Source organism: Crocuta crocuta, unplaced genomic scaffold (assembly GCF_008692635.1).
Source record: "Crocuta crocuta isolate KB4526 unplaced genomic scaffold, BGI_CrCroc_1.0 scaffold27, whole genome shotgun sequence".
Classification (NCBI taxonomy): Eukaryota; Metazoa; Chordata; class Mammalia; order Carnivora; family Hyaenidae; genus Crocuta; species Crocuta crocuta.
In genome coordinates, this window is record NW_027532250.1 from 5,557,766 (window position 1) to 5,563,928 (window position 6,163).

Below are 6,163 nucleotides of genomic sequence, written 5' to 3' on the forward strand. Positions count from 1 at the left end.
CCGCCCCCCGCACCACACACACACACACACACACACACACACACACACAAGCACACACAGGAAGTTTGTCAGCAGCTAATCTGAGCCCATCTACGGCTCTTTTGTCAGTAATGGCATATCTCCGTGTGGGGACACAGCGCTGCATATGAAATAGGGCCTACCCGCCTCGCCTGCACACCTCGCTCCGCAAGGCTGAGGTTGGCGCTGACAGACAAAGGCTAATTGGCAGCTCTGGCAGTCACTTTCTGATGACACAGTAGAAATAATAAAAGACAGAGAGGGGAACAAAGAAAGTTTAGAGGGAATAATAAAGGAAATATCTATAGCATGAACATTTCCCGACGAAGAGAGAGGGCACTTTGCAATAGAGGGAGGGCCTGCTCTCGGTAAACAAGGGGAAAAAATGAAACAAAGAGCAATGCCTTCCTGGATAGATCGCGTTCAAATAGATCAGTGCACGGACAGATACATAAATCGACAGAAACGCAGATGAAATAGATAATTTGGCATCTTGTGCTCTGAGCCCGCCATTTGCTGGAAGTCAGCGAGAGACACTCACTAGCATATACAAGTTAAATTTAGTCATAAGCAGAGAGTTCAAATTATAAAGTCAAATAGCAAAGCTCCTCGAAGGGATGGCTACAATATATGTTTATATACCCGCGGATGCCCTAGAGTGTTCAGGAATATTTTTATCTTCTCATTTGTTACTTCACCCGTTATTAAATTCCATAAAATGGGGGAAAAAAATCCCACAAACATCCAGAAGGACAGGAGAAAAAAATAAAAACAAATAAGTGTCTTCCTTGAAGAGGCCAACGAGGTCTTAAGGGAGACCAGGCAGCTGATGGCATTTTTGCAAGAAAACCAATTTAGGGTTTCTGCTTAAATTAAGGTGATTAAAATGTTTAAACTGCTTGAAGTTAGCATTTTTGTGGGATTTGGTTTCATTCTATCAAACAGTGTGGATGTTTGGGGGGAAGCATGGACTTCTGTAGCGGGAAGATGATCAGTTTTTTACTGCTTTTGTTTCAGAGAATTTCCCTGTCCGAGGAAATGACCTAGTTTGGGGCTTCTCTGTATTCAGATCATGTTATCAATGTGCACGCAAGGACAAAACGTATATAGCAACAACGGGAAATATCCTTCGGGTTATTTTTTTAAAAAAAATCAGAGGCCCCATTTTATATATGGAAAATACTCCAGAGTTCTCTGACCAAACTTGAACTTGTTTGCCTGACTCCCATGAGCAGGCCACTGTTCAAACCCTACAGGAAGTTGTAAGATAGAGCAGAGGTTGCAAACTGGGTGGTCAGGGGACCACCCTGGGTCACAAATCTGTTTTATCTGACCCTCATGGTGTAGCGGTGCAGAAGGCTTTTNGTGGGTTGGGCGTCCGACTCCAGCTCAGGTCATGATCTCGCGGTTTGCGGGTTCGAGCCCTGCTCTGGCCTCTGTGCTGACAGCTCAGAGCCTGGAGCCTACTTTCGATTCTGTGTCTCCCTCTCTTTGCCCCGCACACATCTCAGGGTTTGGGCTTTACTTTCCAAATCTGAACCTGATGACAGAAGGTGTGCACTCCTGCAGGACAACCACCGGCCTGAGTAGCGGCCGCCCCCTTTATACAGTGCAAGCTCTCCACTTTTTTCTCGGTCCCTGCCACTCCTTAATGTCCTCCCACTTAGACGCTGAGTCTCAGGTACGCTTTATCACCATGCCCATACTGTTGTTTTCCTTATAGAGAATTTCAGGAACCTGAAAACTGTTCCTTGTACCCATGTCTCTATCAAAACTGGGAAAGGTAAAGTCAGATCGAGCAATTCATGTGCTTCGAGAAAAAAACATGTTCTCAATTTCAGCTTGCTTAGTTCCCTTAAGTAGTAGATCCCTGTAAAAATAACAGCTAATACTTACAGCTTGTACGGTGTGTCCTAAGCCCTTCACACATTCCAGTTCATTTAATCTGTCCATCTACCCTATGAAGTAAGTACTGTTATGGTCCAATTTCACAGATGAGGAAACTGAGGCTCAGAGGGGCTAAGTGACGTGCTCTAGGTCCATTGCGAGCATTTGGCAGGACCCTGCAGACATTTCAATATGTGTTCCTTGGTACCAATCTGTGATACAAGCATGTAATAAGAACAGCGAGTGTGTATTACCTGCCTCCTGTGCTCCAGGCACCAGAAGAGGCTCTTAAAATACAAATCAGGTATAGAAAGAAAGATCACGGGTTGCAAAAAGGCTTCAAATAAGAGGCTTCAAAGGCTGGAAAGAGAAAACGATTACACCAAGCACATAGAGGAAGCTCGAGAATTTTCACCGAGGAAGAATTGCAAGGGACCTTGAAGGAGAAGGAATAAGATACACAGAGATGTGGTTTGGGACACAGTGGCCTTTAGCTGGAGGGAACTGAAGAAATGGTGGGTTGTCAGTGGGAAAATACAGGACACAGCCCAGGAAGAACACGGGTAAGATCAGGGTAAATCTGGACCCTCTTTCTTCACACTTCTTGATACTTCTTGAAGTGTCAGCAACGTGTCACAGATTCTGGAAGAGACATGGATGAACAGACCTTGGACCCATCCCTCAAAGAGTCTGCGCTCTGGGAAAGAAGACTAGAGTGTGTGGAAGCATCTGCAATTGAAGGAGGAAGCAACCAGGGGGGAGCAGAGCCATGCACGTACCGGCTGCCTCATGAGCATCTTCACCTCATTGTCAGCCCGGCACCCCACCATGGGATGCTGAGAACCCACCATCCCCCACCACGCCTTCCCTGTCTAGCTCATGAAGGGTGCCCCCCTCCCAAAAGGACAGTTCAGATTGAGCATCTCATCTCTTCTCACTCTCTCTCACCCCCAACATCCCAGTCACCAAGCCCTGCCGACCCTCCTTCTCACAGGTCTTCAGAACCCATCTTCTCCTCTCCTCCCCCCCACCAGAAGCTTAGTCCAGGCGGCCACTTTCTCTTATCTGGATCCCTCCCACCAGCTTGTCTCTGGATACCTCCCTTTCCACAATCACGCCATTTTCCCCAAGCTCACTGTATATATGTATTTTATCTGTGGCAACTTTTTCTCTGCCAGAGTCCACTTGATCTTGAGAATCAGCATATTATGAAGATATACAAACTGAGAAGTTATCAACACAGAAAATCTATTTGACGCAAGCAATAGCAATTCTGAAAACATAATAGGCTGCTACTTATCTCTACAGTTAGTGGCATCATGGTTAAGTCAAGGTTTGGGAGTCTAACAGGACAGAGTTCCTAGGGGTATGTGACCTTGGGCACATGAGCTCCTCGGTATCCCCTTCTATAAAATGGGGCTAAGAATAGTACTGGGATTCCAGGTGGTTGTAAAGACTGGATTCAATAGTCCTAATGATAAGGACATAACACGAAGAATAAGTGCTCAGAAGTTGTAGTGTTTTTATTATAAAGGTTATTATTATTGTCATTAGGTAGCCAAAGATGTTGGTCATTTAACAGGCCACGTCAGCCTCACTCCAGGACCCCTGAGGTCCTCGGGGCATTGGGAGCAGTGTGAACATCCAGCGTGGTTTGCCTCAATTAACAAGAGAGAAATGGTTCCTTCTCTGTGTTGTGATTTTAAGTAATATCAATGTTTCATAAAACTTATTAGTGTAGGTCTAGGTGAAACAAAAATAAGATAGCACACTGAGAAATTAATTTTAAACAAATTACATGTAAAATGCAAGGATTCATAATATTGTTTCTAAAGCAGTCTAATCCTAATATCATATATTTTGCTTTATGAAGCTCCCAGCTTTAGATTAATCATATTGTTTTTTATTTACTACTCCATATAATAATTGGCTTATCTGTGATATTAATATGCATGAATTTTTTTTGTTTGCTTCTTCAAGAAAGCATTCAGCCTGATGTTTATAATATGTTGATTTTAATGTGCAATGGATGTGTTTATATGCAGATTAAATTGGGTTGCATTTATACTACACAAGAAAACCAAAATGCAGAGAGGTGCTGGGACCTTAGCAACTCTCATTAAAGTAGAAGAATCCATGAGAGAATTTCCAGCTCATTCCCTCCTGCTGGCAGGGTCGTAGATCAAAATTTACCCCATCTACCTAAATATGATGCTCCGTATATCTTTAGGGAGATGGAGAGGTATTTGACTCTAGGTTTCTCCCATAGCCGTGGTTCTCAGTGAGGGAAAGGGGAAGGATTTTTTTTTACCTCCAAGAAGACATTTTGGCAATGACTGGAGATACTTTTGATTGTCATAACTGGTGGGGTGTGAGCATGGAAGATGCTACTGGCATGTAACTGGCAGGGGCCAGGATGCTACTAAACATCCTACAATGCACAGAACAGCTTTTTTTTTTTTTTTTAATGTTTTTTATTTATTTCTGAGAGAGAGACAGCATGAGCCAGGGAGGGTCAGAGAGAGAGGGAGACACAGAATCTGAAACAGGCTCCAGGCTCTGAGCTGTCAGCACAGAGCCCGAAGCGGGGCTCAAACCCACCAACTACAAGATGATGACCCGAGCTGAAGTCAGATACTTAACCGACGGAGCCACCCAGGAGCTCCCAGAACAGCTTTCAAAACAATTATCCATCCTGATTTTCCAATAATTCTGAGGCCAAGAAACCCGAGGAGAGGCAGAGAGAGGGAGGGAGAGAGAATCCGAAGCAGGCTCCACGCTGTCAGCACAGAGCCCGACATGGGGCTCAAACTCACAAACTGTGAGATCATGACCTAAGCCGAGATCAAGAGGTCAAACACTTAACCAACTAAGCTACCCAGGCACCCTTTGATGTTATTTAAGTGTGACATCTTCATAGTATATATTTGAGGTTTCTTTTCCTCATTCCAAAAATAATATATATTCATTGTTTAAAATACACACACACACACACACACACACATTAAGCACTGCAGATATAACACTTGAAAATACCAAAACACTAACATTAAGTTTGGTGTCTATTCCTCCAAATTCTTTTCCCTGCATATACTAACACCACCATATGTACTATTTATTTATTCATTCATTCCTTTATTACAAGTAAATATACAAATATATATACTTTTTGGAAATTTTCTTTTTTTCCCCATTTATTTCTACAGGTTTGGTCTTGTTTTGTTTTGTTTTTAACTTTTCCAGCTATTCACCAAAAATCAACAGGGAAAGGGGGAGGGAACGTTCAAATAAGTTTTATTTAAGTTCCTCACATTTCCACATCCAGCAGAAAAGCAAGAAGAAGATCCGAAGATCAAGAAAAAAATTGACAAGATAAACAAACCAACAAATAACTCAAATATTGGGATAGGCAGTCAAGGGCTTTATGATGGCAGATCTCTCTGTTTTTTTCTCTCTTTAAAAGAGAGAGATGGGTGAGGGACAGGGAGAGAGAGGGGGAGAGAGAATCTTATGCAGGCTCCACACTCAGCACACAGCTGGACTCAGTGCTCCATCCCACGACCATGACATCACAACCTGAGCTGAAATCAAGAGTCAGGTGCTCAACTGACTGAGCCACCCTGGAGCCCCTGATCTCTCTATTTTTAAAGCACCTGCTTTATTCCCTTTACTAACACATTGTAGCTTTCCTGATGGCAAACTCTCAGGCCTTTTGTTAGTTTTTTCCTAGGTGGCATCGTCTTTCTGGAACACGTCACTTCCCTGTTTAAAACCCCCCGAAGCAACCTCGTGGAGTGCTGCGAAAAGGCCAAGCTCCTTAACCTGACACCCAAGCTCTTCCTCATTAAGGACTGTCCCACCCACAATTTCCGAAGCTGCAGCCATTTTGACACACATTTTAGACACTTTCAGACACCCTCCCTTTAGTGTCCCCCTGTCAAGAGGAGGTGTGTCTCAGAGACACACCTATCCTTCAGTGCCAGCTTGCAAGAAAGAAAGAAAGAAAGAAAGAAAGAAAGAAAGAAAGAAAGAAAGAAAGAAAGAAAGAAAAATAAAAAACAAACAAACAAAAAACTCTTAGCAAAGCTTTCAGGGGCGCCTGGGTGGCTTAGTCGGTTAAGCGTCCGGCTTTCGCTTAGGTCATGATCTCACGGTTCGTGGGTTCGAGCCCCGCGTCGGGCTCTGTGCTGACTGCCAGCTCGGAGCCTGGAGCCTGTTTCAGTCTGTGACTCCCTCTCTCTCTGACCCTCCCCTGCTC